The 9,158-nt window shown below is 37.0% G+C and overlaps 1 long non-coding RNA gene across 1 annotated transcript; it reads right to left on the bottom strand.

The window, feature by feature from the left end:
- Nucleotides 1-1,027: 1,027 nt before the first annotated feature.
- On the bottom strand, nt 1,028-8,543 carry LOC134541184 (uncharacterized). The gene is made up of 2 exons (XR_010076566.1): nt 6,450-8,543; nt 1,028-4,210 (listed from the first exon to the last, which is right to left on the bottom strand). It is a non-coding gene; the product is annotated as an uncharacterized LOC134541184 (long non-coding RNA).
- Nucleotides 8,544-9,158: the final 615 nt, after the last annotated feature.

Genomic DNA, 9,158 nt, shown 5'->3' with positions numbered 1-9,158 from the left:
TACATAGTTATTGAAACTTCTGGAATTTTTCAGAAAGTTTATTTTTATATTGGTAGGCCGCACGGCGAAATCTACCTTTCCGACTGGCTGCCATCAGGGATTTTTCATTTATAATAATGGGATATATGATTTCACACTATTATGCACACAGACGCTTCATATTTAAAACAATCTTATTCAAACGAAAGGTTTTTAATTTTTTAATAAGACATTTTTTTGTGACAGATATCTCAAAGAAAACAAAACCAGTAATTTGGCAGAATTCTATACGAGCCTCGTTGCCAAATTTAATGGACGCAAAATAATAAATTACCTACACACAGACACAGCGAGGCTCTTTTCAGCGTAAATGTTACATGGCAGGACAAGATTCAAGAAGTCCTTTCAAAAAATGTCAGGTAGGAGCCCTGGTTCAATACACAAGAAAGTCATTCGTAAAAAGATTCGACACGGGCAACTCGGCGTAAACTAGCTTACCAAGATGATAGTCGGTTGAAACTAAAACGGCGTGAACTCCGATCGACTAAACCATATGTAGACAATGGATCCTCATCAGGGCAAGTTACTGATGTAAAAGGGTGTGATCTTCCTGAAAAGGAACTATTAAGTAAGTGTGAACATTACATCGCGTCACTGCAAGTCACTTTGGAAGAAGGAAGGAATATTGTGGAACAAACAAATATGCATACAATCCCTCAAGGAAAGTCGTTCTGTGTGCGGTGGACTAAAGTCACATTATTATTATTGAGAAATACCATTACGTATCTTCATTATTTTATTTTGGGAATATAAGTGGAATCCACTATGGAAATATGGGAAATATTATGGATATATTTAAATATATTGTCACGTGCACCTTCAGAGGGGGGAGAGAATCGTAGCTCTTTACATAGAAACAACTCGCTTGGCATCAACTAGTCTTAACTTCATAAAATACTTTACTGTACCTAGGATCATAGGTTCGTCATCCCGTACAGGATGTCTGGTGAGAGCTGAACTAAGGAGATTTTGCAAAATAACATAATACTTAATTAAAATTATTTTATTCTTAAAGTCAAATACTCAACATCATTTTAAAGAACATTTAAATAGCGGGATTACAATTTAAAACAATAATCTCTTTACTTCCTTAACGATTGAACGACCTTACAAGAGAGAGAATGAGAGAACTTCACTAAACACTTCCCTAGTCCTTCCGAATACCTCAAATCATAATTAATACTTAAAATTAAAACAAAGATAAGTCCATACTCACATTTTCCGAAAAGCCTTTCTTGATCGATTACTTAAAACTAACGTAGGGGCCTCTCCTGCCCTTAAAATCCGAACGAACATTACATTTTAAAAAATTATAACTAAACGACTAGTGACAAGGGCCATTGCCTCCGCCCGAAAGCTTGAAGATGACTACATTATGACCTAACTTAAATTAAACGACTCGTGGCCTCTGGCGTCGGCCATAGCTTCCGCCCGAAAGCTTGAATTCCTACATCACGAACGAACTAACAACTCGTGACCACAGGTGAGACGCATAGCCTCCGCCTGAGTGAGCCTGAATTCCTACATCACGAACGAACTAACAACTCGTGACCACAGGTGAGACGCATAGCCTCCGCCTGAGTGAGCCTGAATTCCTACATCACGAACGAACTAACAACTCGTGACCACAGGTGAGACGCATAGCCTCCGCCTGAGTGAGCCCCGAGTCACCAATCACTTGCGCTTAAATTCGCGCGCCCTGCCGCGCCTACCATAACAAAAGCTCGTTATTGAAGTCAAATTTACTAAACAACTAACTAGAACATCTGGGAAGACTACCCCCCCTCTACCCCAATGTGCAGGCCACACCGCGCGGCTTGTTACGACAGCGCGCCCCAGTAACTGCGGCCCGTGGCTGCGCCAGCGCGCGGCCAAACAAACAAACAAAATTCTGCAAGCCCGCAGCGCGCCGCGCCGGCCCCGTGCCCCAATTACATGGTCACGCCACTTGCGCTGACTAGTGAACAGAGCAGCCAGCCCAGAGTCCCGTCAGTAAAGTCCCTAAATTTGATTTCAACAACCCTGCAAAATTTCAACCCGCGACATAACCCTCCCCTCACAGAGCTCGAGCCCCATCGAGCTACCTCAAAATTACAAATTGTCTTTTTCCATTAAACCATAACTATAAATTCCTCATTTCACAAAAAAAATAATTTTCTTAGTTCCTTGCTGTCTGAACATACATCTAGATTCTGCATAAGATTTATTTTAAAACAACAAGTATTCATAAAATTAAATGTAAAACTTTTATCTGGTTTGTTCTCACAGGAACCTTCAGAGGCTCGAGTTCTCAATTCTAAAAAAATTGTTCTGTTAGTGAAGCTCTCTTTACAAATTAAATTACTGTTCTTAGTTTCTCAGTATTCGTTAAACAATGTGCAAATTCTTGATAATTATTATTATTATTTTTTTTTCGGTTTCCGTTTATTACCATACTTCTTTCGTTCTTCAAAAAAAATTAAGTGTCCTTACAGTGTTTCAATTAATTAAACTCTTATCTCGTGAAGGTTGGTGCAACTCCTCGAAGTCAGTGTTGTCGAGAAGAGTAGCTCCCTGGGCTGGCCATCAGCAAACACCACTCAACTCCAACAGCTACTGGACTGGCTTCCAGGGCAGCTCACAACTTCTCCCCACATCTGCTTCGGAGTTGTGCCATCCTCATCACGAACAGATTACAATTCTGAAACATCATCAACAGGCATTACCATCACGCCTGACAAATACAAAACTAACTACTAAACTGCAATCGATGGGCAAGGATGCAAACACACAAAAAAATAAAATTAATTAATTCAACTGCTAACATAAAGTATCCCACCCTTAGCATAATCTAATCAGGCAAATAATTTGATAGGAAAAACTTAAGGAAGGGAAACATGACCTCCAATGATTTTCCCTAACTCTTGAGTCTTGATCTTCTCTATACAGCAAATAGTCCCCACGAAGTAACTGGGTTGAAGGTCAGTTCACATGACCCACCCATAACCTCTTCTACTCTTCTTTTCTTCTGGGGGCAACCACAATGCCCACCAATCTCTCTCCATGGTGCCGAACCAGCTATCCCATGAGAGTAAACAACGTAGTCAATAGAAGCGCAGAGGGGAAACACCAATCTCTGGCTTGTCGAGTCATAAAACTGCTTTATCTTCTTCTTCTTCTTCGGAGTAAAACATCTGATTAATCTTGCTACTATTCTTCCCAACAATAAAAAAAAGTTCATCAGGTATCTTCATGAAAAAACATTCTAACTAATAATTCTTCATTTTTCTTCTTCTTTATTTCTGTTAGTTGTAATAGAAGGCCATGTTAGGGAGGTTATAGGGAAAAAGAGTGGCCAATTCCCACCCCATCACCCACCTAGATCATGACTAATTAACTTTTAAACTTTCTATTTCAAACAAATAAAAAAAAACCATTTTTATTCAAATTTTTAAATTATAGCTACTTTTCCTTCATAACCTCAAAAGCAAATCAATAATTCTAAATGAAATTGTGATTTACTGCATCCTTGTTCCATCCGATCTGTTTGTTTATAACCTTTCTTGTAAAGTATAAAATTTTCAAACATTACTAATTAAAAAAAAATTAAATTCTGGTGTCCTTTGAGTTACAATTAACTTTACTATTTCTTAGCTTGAAATAATTTAAGTTTTCAGAACTATTTCATTGTCTAATTCACAACACTTAAAAATCAACTCAAAACAACAAATCATCAAAATCAATAAGATCATCTGACCTACCTATCAGTACTGTGAACTTGAACTGTTCGTACACATTTATAATAAGCTATTGTATTTAAATTCCAACCTAAATAAGGTTTAAAAAAAACTACTAATCCCTCTGTAAATTAAGAAAATTAACTTTAAAAATTAAACTTAAGGTATTAGTTCTTTTTGACAGCTACCACAACTCACTAGTTCCATTACATTACTATAACCTAAAAAGTTCTGTAAATAATGTTTATAACAAAAAAAACTCCAGTTACTGTCTTCCATAAAAAAAAATAAAACTTTACATGACCTTATTAATCTCCACTTGTAAGTCCATGGCTGCCAGCTTTCTCTTCTCTTGAATCTTCAGTCTTGGCTCTTGTTTCAGTGATCTTGTATCTTGTCTCTCGAACTCTTGTCATCTTGTAAACTGGACTGCTGCTCAGCTCATCTTAAGGAATCTGTAACAGTTTCAAAAATACATGTTAATTTAAATTACATAATTCCTGTTCTTTGGTCCTAAAAAAAAATTGTATTATTAGTACACATTACCCTGAAACAACATTATTATTCATTGTTTATTACTTAAAAAAAATGCTTTACCATAAAATCCTTTTTTGTTCTTTTCATTAGGCCTATTTATTTTCCTTCTTCTTAATTAAATTCTGCTTCAAATGTTAATCCTAACTTAAGACCTACCATCTATTTATTATTCATTACCTACATTATTTATGTTACCCTAAAATTCCCATAAGTTTCTAATACTTCCTATCAAAGACATTCTCTCTAAAAAAAAATTTACTTGTGACTCTTAACTTAACAAACTTAAAAAAAACTTTTACACTAGACTTAACTTATTATTCATTCTTAGTTACTAAATTTCTATATGTAAACTTTAGTACTTACAAACAAAAACTGCCTATTTCTCTCTACCTCTTAATCTCTTTCAATTATTACAATAATAATGTTACCTTGCATCTTTAAACTTTCTTCTTTTCAATTAAATTAGACATCTCATAACAATAAAAATTCTGCCTATACTCTTCTTATGGGTGTACAACCCAACAACAAAATTTCAAATTCTCAAGTTTCCTTATATTTAAATTATGCAATACAAATAACCTCTGTGGTGCCTGTACCCTTTAGGCCTACCACCTTCTCCTCTCACAGCATAACTCTTATTCCTCGGGGTCTGTATTCACTGTTCCAAATCAAATATCTCAAATAAATTAAAAACAAATTTATTATTTTAAGAAAACAAAAATTTACATTGAATTTACTATGGAGCCTGGAAATCTCAATGTCTCACAGCAGCTAACATGACTAAATCCCATGGAACCCCAGGTTTACATAACCTGTGCCCAAAAATTTAAGCATACCAGGCTTTCTCTGCACTGGTTTTACAGCATCACACACTATTTAGGGCCCCTGATCTGCCATCAGTCCCAAGGAGCTTTCCCACAACCCCTCTCTACACAAGCGCCTACCGCATTCCTCTCAATTGGCTATCGGTTTTACGGCATTCTTTTGGGATCCGACCATCAAGTTAGGGCTAATCGAACACTAAACCTCCATACTTCCAAACTAATGTAAATCAATTAAATTTTCTCTGTAATTTCTTAAAATCCAAATAAAAATTATTCAAACATGCCCAAGAAACTTTCAAAAAAAAAAAAATTCATAATCTTATCTTCAAACCCTTAAAATAAAAATAAATAGATTACTCTGTTTTCTCCTTAATAACTGTAAACTGTCAACAAATATCATGTCGTAAATTTTAACTATGCTTACTGACTCTTAATCATAAAATCTCATTCGTCCTAATTAATAAACAACCAATTTCCTTGAAATCTCACTGTATCTCTCATACTCAAACTCCACTGGCTGAATATCTCAATAAATTCAAAAACAATTATCTAAACTCTTAAAGAAATTCCTCCCCAATTATTCAAACTTCTTCACATTATTTTATTTCATTACTTAAAACACCTTACTCAAAAAAAATTAATTAATTATCTAGCTATCTTCCATTATTATTTATTTACCGAACAAAACTTTCTCCTAAATTAATTTAGTAAAATTCAATTTCACATTAGGCAAGTACACTAACTCTCTACAGCAATGTTTCTCATTTCCCTCCTTCCTAACTGAATCCAATCTTACTTAACCTCCAGGGAATTTACCTCACAAAATAACCAAATTCACTGTAGTGCCTATCTGCTATAGGCCCACTACACAGGGGGCTCTAACCCCACCAACAAACTTCATTGAAATGGTACCCTATCCCATACAGGATAGCCACTTCGGTTCTACCATGGGGAACTCCTGCCCCAAACTACTCACAACTCTCAGGATTCTCCTGACCCTTAATTCCGTAGTCAGCCCATCTCCTATGGTCTGCGCTACAATTCCCTTTCTTCCCAGGGACACAACGCCTCACCTTAGGGTCCCTCGCCCTAATGAAAACATTAATTTTGTCTCTCTGTTCTTTTGGAGTAAATTCCCTCTACACACAAAATCTAGCCTTCCCAGTTTTCTCAATGCTTATCGATTTTATAGTGTACCTCCTTAATAATGTTTACAAATCCCAAAAAAATATTTTTAAAACCGAGGTAGAATTTAACTAACAAAAACATAAACAACTTACAACGAAACACTTCTAGCCTATACATCATACACTTCTTAAATTAAATTACTTACATACTGAAAGTTCCTCTTCTCCTAAAACACACTTAAATTTAAATGTATTTAACCAATAGTCTATTTTCTTATCGCTAAGTTACCGTACAGCTGATCAAAACAAGGTCACGGCCTGTCCACGTCTCCGTATGAGCCCGTGACGTCACCGAATTCCATCAGGTGCGCCAACCCTCGCTTGCGGTTCCTCCGTTCTCCGCTAGGTCTCAGCACCTCCCCGTCACGTGTTCATTCTGCCACGTCCACTGACGTGTCGTTCTGAAACAACTCTCAACATTTTTCTAATTAAAACAAAACATCACTATAAATTCTATAACTCTCTTTTACATAAACTCTCGTTTTCTCTTTAATTCCTTTCTAACGTTTATCCTTCCCTCGACTGATTTAATTCGTACGTCTCGTCTCCTACGCGCACGAAAACAAAACAAACTTCTCTTGAAAATAATTCCTATTTACGACAAAAAACTTTATTTTAAATTATAATTCTCTTAACCTACAATCTTAAAATGAACTTCAATTAAATTAAACCACTTGCATTATCTCTAATAAGCATTTAACTTATAACGTATTCTCCTCACGTAATAATCCCCGATATAAATCTACAATAAATTCAACGACTTAAAACAACTTATCACTATAAACTTTATCCTTACAAGTATCCTCAAATAAACATCTGTTACGTCAAAAAAAAAATCTCAAAGACTTCCTCCACTATAGACTAAAATTCCGTAATCCTCTCCTCAAGTAAACTCTTAATAACCTGCTATCAGAAGCTGAAACTAACTTAATAATAAACATAAAAATCTACCTCTCTCTCTCTCTCCAGAAATAGAACCTATCCGGCGAACTCTACCATTTCTGTCACGTGCACCTTCAGAGGGGGGAGAGAATCGTAGCTCTTTACATAGAAACAACTCGCTTGGCATCAACTAGTCTTAACTTCATAAAATACTTTACTGTACCTAGGATCATAGGTTCGTCATCCCGTACAGGATGTCTGGTGAGAGCTGAACTAAGGAGATTTTGCAAAATAACATAATACTTAATTAAAATTATTTTATTCTTAAAGTCAAATACTCAACATCATTTTAAAGAACATTTAAATAGCGGGATTACAATTTAAAACAATAATCTCTTTACTTCCTTAACGATTGAACGACCTTACAAGAGAGAGAATGAGAGAACTTCACTAAACACTTCCCTAGTCCTTCCGAATACCTCAAATCATAATTAATACTTAAAATTAAAACAAAGATAAGTCCATACTCACATTTTCCGAAAAGCCTTTCTTGATCGATTACTTAAAACTAACGTAGGGGCCTCTCCTGCCCTTAAAATCCGAACGAACATTACATTTTAAAAAATTATAACTAAACGACTAGTGACAAGGGCCATTGCCTCCGCCCGAAAGCTTGAAGATGACTACATTATGACCTAACTTAAATTAAACGACTCGTGGCCTCTGGCGTCGGCCATAGCTTCCGCCCGAAAGCTTGAATTCCTACATCACGAACGAACTAACAACTCGTGACCACAGGTGAGACGCATAGCCTCCGCCTGAGTGAGCCTGAATTCCTACATCACGAACGAACTAACAACTCGTGACCACAGGTGAGACGCATAGCCTCCGCCTGAGTGAGCCTGAATTCCTACATCACGAACGAACTAACAACTCGTGACCACAGGTGAGACGCATAGCCTCCGCCTGAGTGAGCCCCGAGTCACCAATCACTTGCGCTTAAATTCGCGCGCCCTGCCGCGCCTACCATAACAAAAGCTCGTTATTGAAGTCAAATTTACTAAACAACTAACTAGAACATCTGGGAAGACTACCCCCCCTCTACCCCAATGTGCAGGCCACACCGCGCGGCTTGTTACGACAGCGCGCCCCAGTAACTGCGGCCCGTGGCTGCGCCAGCGCGCGGCCAAACAAACAAACAAAATTCTGCAAGCCCGCAGCGCGCCGCGCCGGCCCCGTGCCCCAATTACATGGTCACGCCACTTGCGCTGACTAGTGAACAGAGCAGCCAGCCCAGAGTCCCGTCAGTAAAGTCCCTAAATTTGATTTCAACAACCCTGCAAAATTTCAACCCGCGACAATATTATATTACGGATATAGCCTATTTTAAGAATCATGCCAACCAATGACTATTATCGGCCAACTCTTATAACTGAACGTCAAAATGATCTAACACAAACATTACAAACTAAATGCAAATTATAGAAACCCCAGAACAAAACGAACTGGAATACTTATTCAGTTTTTACTTCAGCTGTATGTTGAGTATACATTCCAGAATAAAATAGTATGAACAATATGTAGGAGTTTAACCACATTAGTACTATTATGCTAATTAAAAAAATGTTTAACAGCTAGTATTCGCATTATTTACCTATATGCTCGTAATATTTTAAGTAATCATAGCGTAATGCACGTCTGACAGCTGAAATTGAAATAAGCAAAGCCCCGGAAAAAAAGTTGAACCTTTTTCCAGCGATATTTTTGTTAAATCGCCAATACTGTTTTTTTATTATACGATTTTTTTTTGTCGAAGACCTTACATCACCTAATGTTCCGAAATATTTTACAGAACAAATATTTGATAACATTGAACTTAGCGCAGGGAACCAACCATCTGTTGGTGAATCTAGGAAGTTCATACCATATGAATTCCCACCAAACCTCGATATAGGCTTACATAAGTGCCATCT

This window comes from Bacillus rossius, chromosome 18 (assembly GCF_032445375.1).
Source record: "Bacillus rossius redtenbacheri isolate Brsri chromosome 18, Brsri_v3, whole genome shotgun sequence".
NCBI classification, from domain to species: domain Eukaryota; kingdom Metazoa; phylum Arthropoda; class Insecta; order Phasmatodea; family Bacillidae; genus Bacillus; species Bacillus rossius.
This window is presented reverse-complemented; position numbering and strand designations above follow the sequence as displayed.